The 20,831-nt window shown below is 45.3% G+C and overlaps 1 protein-coding gene across 2 annotated transcripts in view; it reads right to left on the bottom strand.

Moving 5' to 3' along the window:
* The window catches only part of LOC309365181 (uncharacterized protein), a 46,729-nt gene extending 29,398 nt beyond the window's left edge, over positions 1 to 17,331 (bottom strand). The window contains exon 1 of one of the 2 annotated variants that reach the window (XR_014165929.1): positions 17,258 to 17,325. The gene's annotated coding sequence lies outside the window, so the exon portion shown is untranslated. Of the gene's footprint in view, positions 1 to 17,257 lie in introns of both variants that reach the window. The other variant, XM_081903392.1, reaches the window with a different exon arrangement.
* Positions 17,332 to 20,831: the final 3,500 nt, after the last annotated feature.

Raw genomic sequence — 20,831 nt, 5'->3', positions numbered from 1 at the left:
AACGAAAGCCTTCAAAGCAGCTTGAGTCCTGCAACGTGCCTAGAAAAGTTTTAAAGAGGCACTGCGCAGTTTGTACTCGCTGGAAGACGTCTGTTCCTCAAGGAGCCACCTCAGCAGCTGGGAGACGGTCTACAGGTGTGTGAGTATCGTTCCTAAGCCCCAGGGAGGATGGCAGAGTCCCAGGAAAGTTTTACTGTCCCGTTTACGCGACTCAATGGGAAAAATTGGCAAGATTGGAAGGCTAGAGTAAGGGTTTGGTTGCAAGCAAAAGAGTTGTGGAGTTGTACTGAAGCACCGCCTTTACAGGCAGCTGCAGACGCGTCAGCAGCAGACAAAGCAGCAGCAGCAGCTTCACAGAAACGCGACAGGAAAGCCCAAGGTCTACTAGTTTTGGCAGTGGGACCAGAGCAAATGCCTTATGTTTCTGAGTTAAAGAACACGCATGAGGTCTGGACGGTTCTGCAGCGGTTAAATTCCAGAAACACTGCGGGGGCCAAGATCCATGCTACAAGATGTTTGTTTGATTTACGTCTCCAACCGGGAGCGTGTGTGAAAGAACATATTGCCAAAATGGTGTCTGCCTTTAATCAACTAAGACAGCTGGGCATTCCTTTCTCAATGGAGCAGCAGTCATACATATTGTTGTCTTCTCTTGATAAAAGCTATGAGACTCTAGCTCTAACTTTGGAAGCTATGCCTTCAACTGAATTAACCCTTGAATACATTTCTTCTCGGCTTGCGGATGAACAGGATAAAAGGCAAAGAGAAAGAGGTTTGTCTTTAAAGGGGAGTTATGCTGTGCCTAAGAGTGTTGATGCTGAGTTTGAACACACAGTAAATGCTTTTGCAGCTAGACACTGTTTTCGCTGTGGTTCCCCTTCCCATCTAATCAGGAATTGCACACGTGAACCTGTTCAAGACAGCAACAAGGCCGTAACCCCTAGTTACCAGACAAGGAGTTCCAGGGGACGTCGAAGAAGAGGAGGAGGTCGTGGCTACTCCCACAGCACACAGCACATGGCTTCAGCAATGGCGTTGATGCAAGGGCGTGGCCAAGGCAGCAATCTACGCTGGTTGATCGACAGTGGTGCATCTCACCACCATCTAGTGTCCGTTTGCAGAATTGCAGACATTTGCAAACTCCTAAAGTTGTGACAATGGCAGATTCAACTAAACGTTCCTTAGAGACTGTAGGCACAGTGTTCTTGAATTGTTTGCAAACAGAAATTGATGCCTACGTGCTAAAGGGACTGAAGGGGTGTATTTTGTCTGTGTCAGAACTTGATAGAAATGGGTTTAAAACTGTGTTTGAAAATGGGGTTTGCACTATTTCAAAGAATAACGTATCTCTTTTGCAGGTGGAATGCAGAAATGGGTTATATTATTTTGAGACAAGTCCAGATGAAGTTGAACAGGTTCATGCTGGTTGTGTGAACACGCCTACCCATAATTCTTGTGTCCATTTATGGCACCGCCGTTTAGGGCATATTAATTTTCAGTATGTTAAAAGGCAACCTGAATTCTCAGAAGGGTGCAAATTGAACAAATGTACTAAGTATTTGGATTGTACTGCATGTAAAAGTGTGAAGGTTCATAGATGCAGCTATCCCAGTTCAGATAGGAAATCTGACAAAGTATTCCAACTTGTGCATATGGACCTATGTGGCCCAATGCCTGTTGCTAGCATGGGAGGTTCGAAGTATGCACTGTGTCTCTCGGATGACAAAACAAAGGTTACATGGTTTTTTCCTCTCAAAACAAAAGCAGATACTGCAGAAACAGTTAAAAATTGGGTTCATGCAGTAGAACTTGAATTCGGTACTAGAGTACTTGCTTTTCAGACAGACAGAGGGTCAGAATTTACCGGGTCTGTGTTGCAGAATTTCTTTAAGAAAAAGGGAATTAAGCATCGTCTGTCTACACCTTATTCCCCCCAAGAAGGAGGCGTGGCCGAACGTAAAAACAGGGTTCTGCAAGAGTTGGCAAACTCTATGTTGTTTGATGCTAAACTTCCTCAAAGTTACTGGGCGGAAGCCTGGCAGGCGGCTACTCATATTCTGAACCGAGTATATAATTCGGTAATTGCTACGACGCCTTATTTTGCTTTATATGGGAAGAAGCCCAAAGTTAATTACTTTCGGGTGTTTGGATCTCAAGCCTATGTACTTATCCCAAAAGCGTTAAGGAAAAAGGGAAGTCCAAGGGCTAGGAAACTCATCTTTTGCGGGTACGAACCACATGCCAAATCTTGGAGGTTTGTGGACCCAGATGGGGATACTACAAGAGTGGTCCTCAGTAGGAGCGCTGATTTTTGTGAGCAGTCCGGATGGACTCACTTACACGCTAACCCTGACATTTTGAGAGATGATTTAGGCGTTCATGCTGAGAAAGAAAGTCCAGAGAGTGGTGAGCCAGAAGGGGATGGTGCACATGGTTCAGATGCAGATTCTGACCAGGCACAAGGTTCTTCTCCTAAGGTAGAAAAGCCAGAATCTAGGAGTGTTCCAACTTCGCCAGTCAGTAGGCCTAGCAGACAGCAAAAGCGAAGCAGGTCACCTGCAACACCAAGCCCAAGGGAGGTATCTAAACGGAGGTCTTTATCCCTAGGGGCGTGTCCAGATATAAAGTCTGAGACATATTCTGACAGCCAACGGTCAGAGGGGGCACAAGAGGAGCAATTGCGCAGGTCAAGTCGTGCAATGAAGGGCAAGCCGCCAGAGCGGTTTAAGGTGACAAATGTATACGTAAATATGGCACAGTGTGAGCCAGAAAGCTATATGGAAGTACAACAGCTTCCAAGCTCAGAAGCCGTAAAGTGGCAGGAAGCAATGGAAAAAGAGATGGCTTCAATGAAGTCTCTCGGTGTGTTTACAAGTACAGAGCTTCCGAAAGGGCAACAAGCTGTAGGTTGTCGATGGGTATATCGTTTAAAGCCCACAACTACTGAAGAGTTGCAATATAAAGCCCGACTAGTTGCAAAAGGGTTTTCGCAGCGCAAAGGTGTTCACTATTCTCAAATCTATGCCCCTACTTCAAGATCGGAGTCATTAAGAATGCTTTTAGCCTCTTCAGCTAAGAAGGGAAATAAGCTGTTTCATTTTGATGTCAATGTGGCTTATTTAAATGCAGACTTACAGGAGGTAGTCTATATGACACCACCACCAGGTTTTGAAGGAGACAAGCCAAACCAGGTCTGGCGCCTACACAAATCCATTTATGGGTTGAAACAGTCCGCCCGTAATTGGAATTCCTGCTTAAACGATGCTCTAGAGAGCATGGGGTTCAGAAAGAGCGCAGCAGATGCGTGTCTTTATTTAAAAGGCTCGGGATGTGAACAAGAAGCCGTTTTGATATTTGTTGACGATTTATTATACAGTGGAAAGGATGATAAACTTGCACAACAATTTGCCACAAAGCTTGGAGAAAGGTTTCAGATAAAATCACTAGGCAATGTATCTGTTTATCTAGGAGTTAAAATTCAGCAAGATGAAAATGGTAACTATTGGCTTAGCCAAGAAGCTAAAATCCAGCAGTTGCTGGAAAGGTTTAAAATGGACAACTGTGCTGGTGTTAAAACCCCAATGGAGTTAAGTTACACAAAGGATGCTCAAACTGAGCAAAAGGCAGAGTTCTGTAATCCCGGGGTTTACCAGTCAGCGATAGGCAGTCTACTCCACATTGCACAGTGGACTCGGCCCGATATAACATATGCTGTCAACATGCTGTGTAGACAAGCTGAAAAACCATCAATGCATGCTTGGCAAGGAGTAAAAAGAGTCTTAAGGTATCTCCAAACTACCAAAAGCTTTCGCTTAAAACTATCAGCAGAGGGCAGCACACAACTTGAATGTTGGGCCGACAGCAGTTGGGCAGATGCTGGACCAGATAGAAAATCAGTGTCAGGAATGGCGATAAAATTTGGAAATGCACTAATTGGTTGGAGATCAAGAAAGCAATCACTTATAGCTTTAAGTTCAACTGAATCAGAGTTTAATGCATTGTCAGATATATGTAGAGAACTGGAATTTTATAAGCAACTGGTACAAGAATTGTTTGGAGAATGTTCCCTACCTATCAGAGTGTGGGAAGACAATCAACCTTGTATTAAACTAGCTAAATCAGGTCAATTCAAGGCACACACAAAACACTTGGATATCCGTTATCAAAATGTATGCCAAAGTGTAAAACAAGGTTTAATTGAACTAAAGTATTGTCCAAGCCATGAAAATCTCGCAGACGGTTTTACAAAAGCTTTGAGTCCGCAATCTCATAAATATTTCTGTTCAGGTTTAAATTTGTATTAAGGTTGGTGCAGCTCAGTGTTACGAGCGAGAGGGGGTGTTGCTATCAAAGGGTTAAAAAAAGTAGCAGAAACGCTCTAATCACTGAGCAGCTGGAGGTCATTAGGCTTCCAGGAACATGAGTCTGTATAAATAGTCCCCCTGTTTGTTTGTTCTACCCCCTTCTCCCCCCTTCTTCTCTTTGGGTGTGTGTTTTGCTGAGATGTGTGGTTCGTCGCCAGGATTGTTTTCTTGTGTTTTGTAAATAAACCTTTTTTTTTTATTTACAAACCGCATGCTCCAGGACTCTTTTTGGGAAGATGCAGCCTCTCCTGCCCTTCTTAGCTGCTGCGCGAAATACTCTGCCGTAGTGAGACTTTTAAAGAAGGAAGTGCACTGGGCATTTACATTAAACTAATTAAAGTTTAATGGGACAGGAAGGAATTAACATTGGGGGCAAACCACTTCCTTCAGAAGGTCTTCCCCAGCGGCCAGCAGGGTTGATAAACTGCTCAGTGGGGACACCTTGGCTTTATAGTGTTAGGGTCTGGATACCAATCAGAATCCCTTGGAAATGTCTCAAGAACCCTTGAGATCCAGTTCCAGCAACTCCCAAGTAACACTGAGCCCTAGAGGAACCTTCTGTGCTGAGTTGAGGCATCTCTGGTCCTCCAGATGTGGTTGGACTCAAAGTACCACCTGCCCAAGCAAGGATGGCCCATGGCCAGGGAGGGCGGGAGTCTTATCTGGTGGGACACACTTTCCCCTTCTTCCCCCTCCTCTGAAAATGCGGAATGGGGGAGGTGGGGCACATTGACGCAAGGGGGACATTGACACACCAACAATATTTCAATATCAAGAAATGATATTCCTGTCGCGACATCACCCAAATGTGCCTATGCATGTTTGAGTAGAACAGTTGCGACTGCGCTGGCTGCCAGTTAGCCGTTGGCGTTTGAAGAGAATAGGTGTGTTTTTAGCACAACCATCTAAAAATTATGTGAAATGTAAAAGTGTTCCAACACTTTTTACGTCATTTAGTTAAGGTTTAAAAATACCAAAGGTAAGTTATTCCACTCAGTAATCAGGATTACAGGTGATTTTCAGTGGCTTTATTAACAATTGTTAGATTTTTGAAAATGTCCGTTGGCGCACTTTGATACACTAAGGGTTAGCGCCTCCAGTAATGGCTGAATTCCTCTGATCGGGAGGAACTTGCTTTGTGGAAATCTGGGTCTGGCCGCCACGGCAAAGGTGGAAACCCACTAAAAATCACAGGCAGGAGAAGCCTGTGAATGTGGAATTCGGCTGGAACCTTTTGTGCCTCCTCTACTCGTGGGGAAACCTGTTTTCAGGGATCCGGAGCGACGTGGGGTGAGTGGCGCGGTGCTTCGAATTGACTGCTTCTTTCACGGAGTGAAGCCGCATTGCTGTTGCCGGAGAGCGCTGACTTTTTCCTGTGGACAATTTGATTCTAAAACAACTACCCATGAGTAGAACGGAAAATTGGATCTTTAAACGTCTTAATTTGGCACCAAAACGGGGAGGTTTCAAACAGGAAGCCCGCCTCCCCTTTTTGTAAATAGACTGAAGCAAACAGGCTGCAAGCTAAAGTCTTGGAAAGCCTTCCGTAAAGGATTAAACCTCCATCGGTTAAAATCACTAAAGCCCCCTTGGAAGCAGGAGAAGAGGGGGGAAATTTTGGATTGTGTAAGCCTGCAGGAGAGAGTGAAGAAAGTCAAATTACCACCGCTCTGAACCTGGAAACAGGCTGCTAGTAAGACCGACGTTTTGGAATTGCCCATTGAATGTGAATAGATCGAAGCGTGAAGGTTCAAAACAGGAAGTCCGCCTTCCGCTTTTTGTAAATAGTCTGAAGCAAAAATCTTGTAAGCTAATAGCTTGGAAAATTGTTTTGCAAAGGTCGAAATTTCTTTCATTTATAACCACCAAAATCCCCAATTTGACCGAAGCAGGAGAAGAGGGGGGAAATTTTGGATTGTGTAAGCCTGCAGGAGAGAGTGAAGAAAGTCAAATTACCACCGCTCTGAACCTGGAAACGGGCTGCTAGTAAGACCGACGTTTTGGAATTGCCCATTGAATGTGAATAGATCGTTCGTTGACAGCTAGTTAAATAAGAGAAATACATTGTTTCCATTGTCTCCCTCTGCGTTTAAAAAGGAGTGAAAATTGAAACTAACTTTATTGTTTGAACTGTGCTTAAAAGGATTGATACAAATCGAAATTGTTTCCCTCTAGAAGAAGCTTTTGAAATTGTTACATGAGTTGAGCTGGGGGGATCTCCAGTTGCAAGATAATAAACTGTGAGAATCTGGGACTGACCTTGGATTGTTAAGAATGTTGACAGAAGAAGCCTTAGTGGTTGCATTATGTAAGATAAATGACTCACTGGAACAGCTCCATAAGAAGACGGATGTGATGACTATAAGAATTGATAACTTGGGACAAAAAGTGACTAATTTTGGACAAAATGCGAACATTAATACAGAAACTATTCAGGAATCGATACAGGGATCTACTTTGACATGGCAAATTGTAGAGAAGGCGGGGGAGAAAGTTGTCGTTGTTGAACCTAAAATAGCACAAGTGGACAGGGAGAGAGCCCCAGCCTCACAGATGTAATTTGATGACTGTAAGTTGATGCCTTTTATGATTGAATTTAGGGAAAGTCAGATTTTGAGGATTGGAGCCCCGCTTGGACTGGAGAAGGAAAGTTGGATAGATCCCTTCATGCAGGGATTTATTGACCTCTGGGACCTGGACTTGGGTCAGGAGGAGATTGGAGTTGTGGGGACCTCCAGATTTAGAAGAACTTTGAAATACGTCCTGAAATATCTTTGGGATCTTAGTTTTAACTATGGAGATTTGGCTGAGCTGTCGAGAAGGAATAAAAACATTGCTAGGTGGGAATTTCCCCGAGATCTACTCTTCAGCATCAAAGGAAGGAAAATAAGAACAAGATCAGCAGAAGACAAAGCAAAGTGCATGTATAAATATGAAGAAGACTTGCAGAAGGGACTTGGAAAAGAGTTAAGAGCCTCGGACAGAAGATCACCAGGTTGATGGACTATATGGAATTGACGGAGATGACTGGCAGGGTCCGAGACCAGGGAGAGGAGACGGTGGAAGAAGATTGGGAAAAGGTTTAAAGTTTATCTATGGAAATACAGTGGTGCCCCACAAGACGAATGCCTCGCAAGACGGAAAACTCACTAGACAAAAGAGTTTTCCCTTTTGGAGGTGCTTCGCAAAACGAATTTCCTATGGGCTTGCTTCACAAGACGAAAATGTCTTGCGAGTTCCTGCAGGGGTTTTTCCTCCCCCCTTTTTCTAAGCTGATAAACCGCTTATCCGCTAAGCCGATAAGCAGCTAATAGCGCTAATCCGCTAAGGCGTCAATGGGCTTTCTTCGCAAGACGAAAAAAACCGCAAGACGAAGAGACTCACGGAACGGATTCTTTTCGTCTTGCGAGGCACCACTGTAATGCAAAATTAATGAGTGTTAGAAAAATGTTGAAATGAAATTATATGGCTTTAGTAGAAATGTTATAAGGAATTAAGCATAAATAAGTATTTTAGTATTAATGGAAAATAAGGTTAAAATATGTTGAGATAACTATATGACAGAAAATAGAGAAAATAGAGAAAGATGGAAAGGACTTGCTGAAATAATTTATAGAAATGGGAGGTTGATGAAACAAGGGAATGAAAGAGAGGGTATTGAGATGGTATGATGTGTGTCCTATGGGGTGAATGCAGGCTCTCGCTGAAGAGCTCTCCAGGCTTCGTGCAAATCTCCGTAAGACGCGGGAGCCCGGCGCTGGACTCCCACGGCTTGCAGAGAGCCAGTGTGGTGTAGTGGTTAAGAGCGGTAGTCTCGTAATCTGGGGAACCGGGTTCGCGTCTCCGCTCCTCCACATGCAGCTGCTGGGTGACCTTGGACCAGTCACACTTCTTTGAAGTCTCTCAGCCCCACTCACCTCACAGAGTGTTTGTTGTGGGGGAGGAAGGGAAAGGAGAATGTTAGCCGCTTTGAGACTCCTGAAGGGGAGTGAAAGGCGGGATATCAAATCCAAACTCTTCTTCTTCCTCTTCTGGGGGCTGGGTTCAGGGGAAGCTTGGGCTTCCCCCGCCCCAGCCCTGTGCCAGGGGGGAAAAAATAATTTCCCCCCCTTTATTTCCCCCCCAAAAAACTAGGTGCGCCTTATGGGATGGTGTGTCCTATAGGGCGAAAAATAAGGTGATTATCTTATTTTTTAATAAGCATTTTGTTTAAATCACTATTTTTTGACTACCTAATGTGAGTTATTATACTTTTTAAAGTTTTTCCCATGGGCCTTAGGTTGCCTATGCCTGGGATAGAGGGTTAAATCAGGGCAGGCCAAATGGGACTCAGCTCCGTCCCCTCCTTGCCCCTCCCTGCATCTGCTGCCTGAGGGGGCTGCCTCAGTCTCCCTCACAGTGGAGCAGGCCCTGAGAACAGCCTTCTCGCTGCCTTCCAAAATACAGTCATACCTCGGGTTACAGACGCTTTGTGTTGTGTGTCTTCTGGTTGTGCACAGTGTCTTCTGGTTGTGTGTCTTCTGGTTGTGCACACATGTGCAGAACCGCTAAATCATGTTTTGCGCATATGCAGAAGCACCGAATTGCAACCCACACATGCGCAGACCCGGCGCTGCGGGTTGTGAATTTGCCTCCCGCACGGATTACGTTCGCAACCTGAACATCCACTGCACAGGAAACATGGCACAGAAGACCTTGGAGTCTCACTGTGGAACACAACAACAACAACAACATCGATTGGTTATATGTCACTTTGGGCTGCTCTGGGCGGTGGCGTAGGGTGTCCCCGTTACAACAGCCCTGCAAAATAGACCGGAGTTGCTACGCGCTTTTGGGACTTGGAAGAGTAACTTACAGCAACCGTAAAGGGCAGACCAGTGTCGTCATTACGGGGGCCTATTTTAAATAGGGGTGGTGTTTGGGACTTCCGGGTTAGCGCCATTGGCGAATGGCGGAGTTCCTCTGACCGGAGGAACGGGCTCCGTGGAAACTGGGTCCTCCCGCCGCGGCAAAGGCGGGGACCCGCTAGAAACCCCAGGTGGAGGAAGCCTGGGAATGTGGGGTTCGGCAGTGCTCCAGGAGCACCCCCCCTATTCGCGGGGAACCCCATTTTGCTGCGAACTGATTGCTACTTTCACGGAGGGAAGCTGCATAGCCATTGCCGGAGAGCGCTGACTTTTTCCTGTTGACAATTGGACTCTAAACAAGTACCCGTGAGTAGAAACGGAAAATTGGATCAAGAAATACCCTAATTTGGCATCGAAGCGGGAAGGTTCAAAACAGGAAGTCCGCCTTCCGCTTTTTGTAAATAGTCTGAAGCAAAAATCTTGTAAGCTAATAGCTTGGGAAATTGTTTTGCAAAGGTCGAAATTTCCTTCTTTTGTAACCACCAAAATCCCCAATTTGACCGTTTAAGCCTGCAGGAGAGGGAGTAAAGAAAAATAAGTTTCCACCGTCTCAAACCTGGGAACGGGGGTCAGAGACAGAAATTGTCTGAGACGTCCATTGGCTGCGAATGGAACATTTTGACAGATAGCCAAAAAAGAGAAACAATTTGATTCCAATGTTGCCTTTTGCATTCTAAAGAAACAAAATACTTGAAAATTGAAAGTAACTTTCTTTTGTTGGATATGCTTTGAAAAGTTACAGATAGGTAGCCGTGTTGGTCTGCCATAGTCAAAACAAAAAATTCCTTCCAGGAGCACCTTAAAGACCAACTAAGTTAGTTCTAGGTATGAGCTTTCGTGTGCATGCACACGAAAAAGGGACGTTGCAGGAAAATTGTGTATCTGAAGAAGTGTGCATGCACACGAAAGCTCATACCTAGAACTAACTTAGTTGGTCTTTAAGGTGCTACTGGAAGGAATTTTTTGTTATGCTTTGAAAAGACGGTTACAAATAGAAATTGTCTCCTCTAGAGGGAGCTTGTCAAATTGTTGCTGCAGTTTACTTGAGGATTTCACAGCTGCAAGATTAAGATCGTGGAAACAGACTGTGACCTTGAATAAAAATGTGTGTGAAGGAAGCTCTGGTGCTTGTTTTTTGCAAGACGAGTGCTTTGCTGGAGCAGCTGCATAAGAAGATGGATTTGAAGAATGAGAAGTTGGATTTGATGACTGTTGTTGTCAGGGAATGTGAACAAACAGGGAATATTGACCCAGACATTATACAGGGACCAACTCAGAAAATTGGTTCGACTGTGCAAATGCAAGGGCAAATGACAACTGAGGAGGTAGCGACGGCACCTCAAGCAATACAAATGGAGAGATCCGAGGCCATGCAAGAGCATAAGCCGTTGTTTTGGAAGAGTGAATTTGGAATGGGGCAGGAGTTTGGAGCTGAGGAGGCTCTTAAACTTGGAGGGACTTTGAAATATGTTGCTAAATATTCTTTGGATTATATTGATGACTGTGGGGAGTGGGACTGTGGGGAAGGGGAAGGTTTGATGAGGGGAGATGGACATAATTATGGGTTGAAATTCCCCAGAGATCTACTCCTCAATGAGTATAAACAACAAGAAGAAGATCTGCAGAAGGGGCATGGAAGCGATTTAAGGGCCTCGGACATAAGACTACCAGGTTGATGGACTAAGATGGATTGGACAGTAAGGACGGACATAACCCGAGACCAGGAAAAAGGGACGTTGGAGGAAAATTGGAAAATCTATAAAGAAAAATTTTAATTTGGGGAATCATTGGAAAATTAATGAATATTAGGGAAAATGTTGGAATGAAACTGTCTGGCTTTAGTAGAAATGTTATATGGAATCATGTATAAATAAGCATTAAGTTTTAAGCCTCAAGGTTTTTTACGGTATGATAAGGTTAAACAAAGTAACGCAAATTCTTAGCAGAAACATGGTAAAACTAATAACGGTTAGAAGGATGTTGGAATGATCTTATGTGATTTTAGCAGGATTGATATAAAGGAGTTGGGAATAACTGATTGTTAATCGGTGACAGGAGGAAAAGTAAGACTATATTATACTAGGATAAATTACAGGATAAAATATTTAAAAAGAAGGAAAGAATTTGCTGAAATGGATAATTGATCTAGAATACAAAAAAAGGGAGGTGTGAGGAGGTCAAGGAAACAAGCTAATGAAAGAACATAAAGGAAATACGATGCTTTTTCTTTTTTTTATTTCTTTTTTATTTAAAGAGTTTTATTTTTCTGTCTTTTTTTCTTTTTTATATTGTGGTGTATTGTTTGGTTTTTGTTTAATGTGGTATGTTCATTTTTGCTTTTTGTAATTGTTTAAACTTTAATAAATATCATTAAAAAAAAATTAAATAGGGGTGGTGTTTGAACTTGCGCTTTGCTAATGTTACAGAATTGGCAGGGGGGGCACTTGTGGGAGAGCAGGTTTCTTTGGCCGTCTCACCCTTCCTTGCTTGCCCCTTCTGCGTTCCCATGGCAAGTCCAGCCGAATTCGACTATGGCGTGTGGTGCATATCTCCGCCTTCAGACGGATGGAGCCAGGCAGCTTTCCGGGTCATTTGCCCAACTTTCCATGAGCTGATATTAAATCCCAACTACAGCTGCTTGTTACAAAGGGAGGGGGCAGATTCCGGTAGGTTAATGATATTAACTCTTTCCATGCTCATTTCTGATGCTCAGAAGCAGGTGCACCCTTTCCTAGACCTTCCTGATGACATTCTCAGTCTGACGCACAGTATTTACACAGAAACACAGATAAAACACAAAAAACCCTTCACATAACTCCCTTTCTAAAATACACTGAGACTATCTTATAACATATCTCCATTATAACACACAAGTTATTCAGGTATACAGGACTGAGGCCGTTTAGGGCTTGAAAGGTCAGCACCAACACTTTGAATTGTGCTCAGAAACGTACTCAAATATTCCTCTGCAGTAAAGGAGGCAAATGACTTGATCATGGATGGAGGACTTGACCTGGCATGTGTAACAGAGACTTGGTTGGATGAAGCAGATGGGCCTTTCCTTGCCGCTGCTTGTCCACCAGGTTTCTCTTATGCACAGCAACCCAGGTCATGTGGGCGGGGAGGGGGGGTTGCAGTGATTTTTAGGAAGTCATTAGTTTGCACCAGGCGTCCTATTGGGAAGACCCAGTTTTCTGAGTGCATGTTCTGGAAGTTGGGCAATAGAGGCAGTACAGGATTCCTTTTGGTGTACCGACCTCCCCGCTGCACCAAGGATTCCCTGCCCGAGCTGCTTCAGGTCGTGGTGGATGTTCTCCTGGAGACACCTAGCTTGGTTGTCCTAGGGGATTTTAACATCCATGCTGACAGGACCTTACAAGGGGCCGCTCGGGACTTCGTGGAAAGCATGGCCTCCATGGGGCTGTCCCTGAATAAGTCTGGCCCAACCCATAGCCGCGGACATGCCTTGGACCTGGTGTTTACCTCTATGGATGTTGGTGATCTGACACTAAGTAAAAGTGAAACGAAAGAAGTGCCATGGTCAGACCACTTCCTGGTGCAACTGGACTTCTCTGCGACCCATCCCCTCTGCAGGGAGGTGGGACCGATTCGGATGGTCTGCCCCCGCCACTTAATGGATCCAAATGGTTTCCAGAGAGTGGTAGGGGATGCTTTATCCCATGTTGATGGCCTTTCAGCCGATTCCCTGGTGGCCCGCTGGAATGTGGAGTTAACCAGGGCTATTGACTGTTTGGCTCCGAAGCCCCCTCTCCGATTGCATGGAGACCGGAGAGCCCCGTGGTTTTCCACGGATCTGAGGGCAATGAAACAATCGTTGAGACGGCTAGAGCGCCGGTGGCGGATAACTCATTCTGAATCTGACCGGACACAGGTTAGAGCTCAACGTCGAGCCTACCAAGTGGCGATAGCGACGGCGAAGAAGACTTTCTTCACCGCCTCTATTGCATCTGCAGAAAACAGAAGCAGGAGACTCTTTCAGGTGGTTCACAATTTAGCGGAACCACCTGTAACAGCGGGGCCCAGTACGGGCCACATGTTCTCCTGCAATGATTTTGCAAATTTTTTTGCAGATAAAATCGCTCAGATTCGGGAAGAAGTAGACTCCACCGTGGGAGCAGGGCCGGGGCGGGAGAGTGCTAGAGTCCTGTCTGGTCAAGTTGTGTGGGATCAACCCTAACCCTAACCCTTCCATTCTTGGGCAAGGTGATTCAGCGAGTGGTTGCTGAACAACTCCAGGCACGCCTGGAAGAAGCGGACCATTTGGATCCCTTCCAGTCGGGATTCAGGCCACATCATGGGACTGAAACTGCCTTGGTCGCACTGGTTGATGATCTCCGGCGGGCTAGGGACAAAGGTGAGAGCTGTTTCCTAGTTCTGCTGGATCTCTCAGCGGTGTTTGATACCATCGACCATGACATCCTTCTGGACCGTCTTGAGGGGCTGGGAGCTGGGGGCACTGTCATACAGTGGTTCCGCTCCTTCCTCCTGGGCCATGTTCAGAAAGTGGTGGTGGGGGATGAGTGTTCAGACCCCTGGGCTCTCACTTGTGGGGTGCCTCAGGGTTCTGTCCTCTCCCCCATGCTTTTCAACATCTACATGCAGCCGCTGGGAGGGATCATCAGGAGGGTTGGGCTGGGTGTTCATCAGTATGCAGATGATACCCAGCTCTACCTCTCTTTTAAATCAGAACCAGTGAAGGCGGTGAAGGTCCTGTGTGAGTGTCTGGAAGCGGTTGGAGGATGGATGGCGGCTAACAGATTGAGGTTGAATCCTGACAAGACAGAAGTACTGTTTTGGGGGGACAGGAGGCGGGCAGGTGTGGAGGATTCCCTGGTCCTGAATGGGGTAACTGTGCCCCTGAAGGACCAGGTGCGCAGCCTGGGAGTCATTTTGGACTCACAGCTGTCCATGGAGGCACAGGTCAAATCTGTATCCAGGGCAGCTGTTTACCAGCTCCATCTGGTACGTAGGCTGAGATCCTATCTGCCTGCAGACTGTCTCGCCAGAGTGGTACATGCTCTGGTTATCTCCCGCTTGGACTACTGCAATGCGCTCTATGTGGGGCTACCTTTGAAGGTGACCCGGAAACTACAACTAATCCAGAATGCGGCAGCTAGACTGGTGACTGGGAGCGGCCGCCGAGACCATATAACACCGGTCTTGAAAGACCTACATTGGCTCCCAGTACGTTTCCGAGCACAATTCAAAGTGTTGGTGCTGACCTTTAAAGCCCTAAATGGCCTCGGTCCAGTATATCTGAAGGAGCGTCTCCTCCCCCATCGTTCTACCCGGACACTGAGGTCCAGCTCCGAGGGCCTTTACAGGGGAACTATGAATCAGTTACAGGGAACCAGGCAGAGGGCCTTCTCGGTAGTGGCGCCCGCCCTGTGGAATGCCCTCCCATCAGATGTCAAAGCGATAAACAACTACCTGACATTCAGAAGACATCTGAAGGCAGCCCTGTTCAGGGAAGTTTTTAATATGTGACATTTTAGTGTAATTTTCATCTCTGTTGGAAGCCGCCCAGAGTGGCTGGGGAAACCAAGCCAGATGGGCGGGGTACAAATAATAATAATAATAATAATAATAATAATAATAATAATAATAATAATAATAATAATAATTATTATTATTATTAAAAATGGAAGCCTTCCCATTGTCTTTGTGCTTACAAATACTGTCTTAAGGAGGGATGAACAGGGTGGGCCTGTGACCTGGATTCAGGAACTAAAGTATGTACCATCACAAAAGAATGGCCAGGCTGCGCAGGTAATGCAGTTAGTGACCATTAACAGGTATCCTTGGGGACAGGTTTTCTGCTGTAGACCGCCTCCTGTGATGTATTCCTGCTGTAGACAGTCTCCTTCTGTATGATATTTGGGGGGGGGGTCTTGGGTGGGCAATTTCAAAAGACTATATAAGGCCGTGCACACCTCCCTCCTGCTTGTGGTGAGGGGGGGGGGACACTGTTGCAACAGGGTAATAAAGTTCAGGCTTACTAGCCGCTTTGCTTCTCCATATACTCTGGGTGGCCTCTGTTATTTTCTCCTACCTATATGGAACCCACTTAAGGACTATATGGGCTCTTGGATACCCCATAAGGGGAAAGGAGCAGGTTTTTTCTTAGAACAAAGGTCGTAAGAATATGTTTGGTTGGCACACTTATTTATAACAGGATAAAACTAAAACACACAAGAGCTCTATGAATCAGGTTATTCAGAAAATCCTTTTTACAGTATGGGATAAATATAATAATCTGCTGGAAAGAAAAACACCTCTTTGGCTTCCACCCACAAAAGCAACAGCTTTTTTAAAAATGCAATTCGGAAGAAGCAAAGGGCAACTTACAGAGATCTGTTGGACTTTTTGGAAGAAGAAATAAAACTGAATAAACAGGATGAGGTGGGAGGTGTGGTGGCAGATTGGTTTCAATACCATCAAATCATCCTGTTTGGACAAGATAAAGGGAGAGGTTTTTGGACTGAAAGTTCACAGTTTGAAAGAGATATTATTGAGAGGAAAGAGAAAGTGTTTCTCAAATTTCAGGTCCAATCTGAAGAAGTGTGCATGCACACGAAAGCTTATCCCCAGAACAAACTGTTCAATGAACAGATGGTTTGCAGTGGAAGAGATCTGCACAAGTAGCTAAGTGTGAAGCAGTAAAAATGAAAGTGCAACCTTGTGAGCAGAATACTCCACACATCTTGGGGTCTTTGTGTAATAATTGTGGAAGTCAGAGTTGAGGCAAGCGCAGAAGGCTCTTCAGGGCTGGCAACTTCTTCCCAATCCCACTGGGTTTCAACAACCGCACTAACACTTAACAGTACAGAATAGGCGCCTGGATGCAGAAGCCAATCCAAAGGGGTGGCTGGTAGTGGAGGTGGTGAAATGCTTAAGTTCTGAGTTTTTCATGTGCGCTAAAACTCAGCCTGCTTGGTTGTTGTTTTTTATTTTTAAAAATATTTTTACCAACATGCTATAATATTATTGTTTTAGTTAAATAAATTGTTTAAGTTGTTATTAAGGAAATGTTGTCCAAATATAGACAGTAAACTTATTAAACCTCAGAATGATTTCATAATTATCTGTCTATGTACTTCTAATAGTGTAACCAAATCAGAAATTTTTGATTTAAATAGAATCATACTGACTAGTGATTTACCGTAAATTGTGATTGAAATCAATTTGACTTATATCAAATCCACCCTGATTGCAATCTACCACAATGTCTGAAATAAGGAAGGAACTATACAGAGGTGAACAGGACAATGTCCTGGCAGCTGCTACTACTTAGGGGTCTGAAACGGATAAATGAAAATATTATCAATCCTCACACACTCAGTTTCATCAGCAGGGAAGCCAAGATGCATCCCAGCAGGACTTTTGGGTTTGGGCTTGGCTACCAAATGGTGAAATTCAGGACAATCCAAAGTATGGAGATGAGTCCTAGTGAATACAGATGATCTGGGACAGCCAACACCCTCAGCAGGGAGGTTGGGTGATGGGGGTGGGGGTCAGGGGTGCTGGAAGGGGAGGAGTCTCTGTCGAGGCTCCTCCCCTTCCATTAACACTTCCATGGACTCCCTCTCTCCCTTTCCCCAGCCAGGCGCCCCACGACCCGAGGGATTCCTGCCAGGGGGAAGCCGGGAGAATGGGGGGCCTCAGCCCCAGCCCTGCTTGGGGTCCTCTTTCCCGCCCAGGCGTCCCGGGGGGGCAGGGCAGCTGAGCATCTCTCGGCCCCCCAGGAAAGAGAAAGGGGAGTCTGGCGGTGCTGCTGCTGCTGCCCAGGAGATCTTGCCAGGTGTAGATCCCTGCAGGTGTTGGGTCCCCCCTTCCCCCCTGGGTCGGGGCCTGGATCGGGGCCCCTGTCGACGGGCCCCAGGGAGGGCGCTTTCCTTCGGGGGGGTCTCTTTGTCCTCCCCTCTTATCCCCCCTCTATTTCCCCCCCCTCCTCTCCCTCCTTACCTCTTGGTCCTCCGCCTCCCTGGCTCCAGATTAGTCCGCTTTCCTTGTCTGCAATAGAAAGGGGGGCGGCGGCGACGGGGGGAGGCTCTTCAGCGACGCCCCTCCTCCTTTTCCGGGTCTGGGAACTTCCGGCGCCTTTCATGGCGACACTTCCGGTTCCTTTTCAGACGCGCGCATCCCTAGAGCTACGAATTTAGAGCAGCCCCTCCCTGTGTCCGGAGGGGAAGGAGACGGGACGGCGCTGCCTCTGGCCTCCTGCTCTGGGGGCTCCATGGGGACCCGGCCCCCTCCCCCCCAACTGCCTCTCCTCCTCACGGGGAGTCTCACGGGGGTCTCCTTCTGGGCCTCCTTCTGCATGCCAAGCACTCAACCGGGGTCCTTCTGCATGCAGAGCAACTGCTGCATTGCTGAGCAACGCCCCCTAACAGCCAAGCCCCGCTTCAAACACCAGCCCCCCTCCCCCCGTTAAAAGACTTCAGGTAGTTGTTTTTCTCTTTGACATCTGGTGGGAGGGCGTTCCACAGGGCGGGTGCCACCACCGAGAAGGCCCTCTGCCTAGTTCCCTGTACCCTCACTTCTCGCAGGGAGGGAACCGCCAGAAGGCCCTTGGAGCTGGACCTCAGTGTCCGGGTAGAATGATGAGGGTGGAGACGCTCCTTCAGGTATACTGGACCGAGGCCGTTTAGAGCTTTCAAGGTCAACACCAAGACTTTGAATTGTGCTTGGAAATGTACTGGGAGCCAGTCTAGGTCTTTCAGGCTGCCCCTCTCCCGTTAAGAAACTACCCACTGATTCGCCTGGTAAAATGAGTGCAGGAATGACGGACCTTTCAACTCAAGGGGGGGGGGGAGGAAGAGGAGCTGTCAATACTTGTGAAACCAGTTTCCTTTTTTTTTTTATTCTCTGTTTATTAAATTTTTTACACAATCATACAATCATCTACAAACCGCGGCAGAACATACAATAGGGGGTCAAAAAAGCAAAGAGGAAAGAAAAAAAAGAACAAAATAAAAAAGATAAAAATAAAAATAAAAAAAAGAGAAAAGGCACAAGAAAAACAGAAAAAGAAAGAGGAAAGAAGAAAAACAAAACCAAAAGAGGGTAATAAAACATCGTTCCGTACACTGTGACTTCCATCCTTCCCGGTTTGGGTTGTACAATCCTTATAGTTTACTCGCTGATTACATTATCATTACCAATATTCAAACATTACAGGTTTTAAATTCCATCCACTGAGATTTTCAACATTCCATAAGTCACTTCAACATAGCCCAGAAATTTACTCCAGTCATTTTTTAATTTAGTATTATTTTGAGATCTAATTCTTTGTGTCAACCTCGCTAGTTCTATATATTGGAATAGTTTCGTCTGCCATTCTTTAACTGTGGGGGTGTTAGATGTTTTCCAATCCTGCGCCAACGCGATCCTGGCCGCCGCCGTGGCGTATTGGAAGAAGTTTTCATCTTCTCTTTTAATCTCTTCTCCTACCATTCCTAAAAGAAACGCTTCCGGTATCTTAGGGAAGTTGTATTTTAAAATTTTCTTTAGTTCCTCATAAATTTGGTCCCAGAATCCTCTCACCACCTCACAGGTCCACCACATATGAAAGAAGTTCCCCACCTTGTTTTTACATCTCCAGCATGTGCTATCACCGGTTTTATACATCTTCCCCAGACTTGCCGGGGTGATGTACCATCGGTACATCATCTTCTCTAGATTTTCTCGGAGAGTAGCACATGCCGAGAACTTCATACCCTTTTTCCATAGTTTCTGCCATTTCTCCTGTTCCAAATTATGTCCCAGATCTCTGGCCCATTTAACCATGACCCCCTTAGCTGCCTCATCTCTGGTTTCCCAGCTTAACAATTGTTTATACATTTTAGAGAGGAGTTTGTTATTAGATTCCAATATTTCTACCTGATATTTCGATTTTTTTTCACTCATCCCTGTTTTTTTATGCTCGAGCCACAACGCATTAATCTGATGATATTGAAGCCAGCTGTTTAGTTTTCCTTTTAACTCTTCATAGGGTCTGATTTTCCATCCACCCTCCAGTTTGACTAGGAGGTCCTCATACGTCCATCTCTCCCCCTCTTGGTTTGTTTTTTTGAGCGTTATAATATCGATTGGGGAGATCCACCAAGGCGTACCGCTTTCAATTACTTTTTTATTTCTGTTCCAGGCTTCTAGTAGGGGGCCTCTGATAATGTGATTTGAGAAGCTTTTGTGGGCTTTACCTTTATCTTGCCATAAATAAGCGTGCCAGCCAAACCTGGCATCAAAGCCTTCAAGGTCCAGTAAGTCTGGGTTTTTTAAAGTCGCCCAGTCTTTTATCCAGCAGAGGCAGGCAGCATCGTAATAGAGCCTTAAATCTGGGACTGCGAAGCCCCCCCTCTCTCTCGCATCCATCAGCAATTTGAATTTAATTCTGGCCCTTTTCCCCTGCCATATGAATTTCGTCAGAATTTTTTGCCAGGACTTAAAACATGATGTTCCTCTTATTATAGGGATATTCTGGAATAAAAACAGTAGTTTTGGTAAGATACTCATTTTGATCGCAGCCATCCTTCCTGACCAAGACAGTTTCAGCCTATTCCAAATGTCCAGATCTCTCTTAATTTCTTGCCAGACCTTGGTGTAATTATCTTCTAATAAGTTTATATTCTTTGGCGATATCCATATTCCCAGGTACTTAACTTTTTTTACTACTTTAATGCCGCTCATTTGCTCCAACTGGGTCTTTGCCACTTCATCTAAATTCTTCACTAGAATTTTAGTTTTCCCCTTGTTTAGTTTGAACCCCGCCAATTTGCCAAATTCTTCTAAGATCTTTAAAGTATTACTAACGCTGTTCATTGGTTCCTCTAAAGTTAACACCACGTCATCAACATATGCCTTTAGCTTGTACTCTTTCTCTCCGACTTTTATCCCCTTTATTCTTGATGACTCCCTTATTTTATTTGCCAATATCTCTAGAACCATAATAAAGAGAAGGGGGGATAACGGGCAGCCTTGTCTTGTGCCTTTCGCTATTGTAAAAGGGCTGGAGAGGCTATCGTTTATAATCAGCCTTGCCCTTTGCCCTGAGTATATTGCCTTTATCCCTTCTAAAAAGGGGCCCTCTATTCCTACTGTTTTTATACACCGTAACAAAAAGTTCCAAGAAACATTATCGAATGCTTTCTCAGCATCAATAAAAATTAATGCTGCCGGGATATCTATCTTCATATCCAGATATTCGATAATATTCACTAAGTGTCTGACGTTATCTTTTAACTGCCTATTCGGTAAAAAACCCACTTGGTCTTTATGGATGGCTCTCATTAAGTACTTCTTAAGCCTGCTCGCCATAATATCTGCGAAGATCTTATAATCATTGTTGAGCAGGGAAATTGGTCTATAGTTTCTTATATCCGTTTTCTCTGTTTCTGTTTTTGGTATTAACGTAATATGTGCCTCCCTCCATGAATCTGGAATCCTTCCTCCCTGGAGGATGTTGTTAATAACCTCGCTGAGCACTGGGGCTATATGATCTCCTAATATTTTATAATATTTGGCAGTTAATCCATCGGGG

Source organism: Podarcis melisellensis (genome assembly GCF_964234715.1).
Source record: "Podarcis melisellensis genome assembly, chromosome: 2".
Taxonomy (NCBI): Eukaryota; Metazoa; Chordata; class Lepidosauria; order Squamata; family Lacertidae; genus Podarcis; species Podarcis melisellensis.
This window is presented reverse-complemented; position numbering and strand designations above follow the sequence as displayed.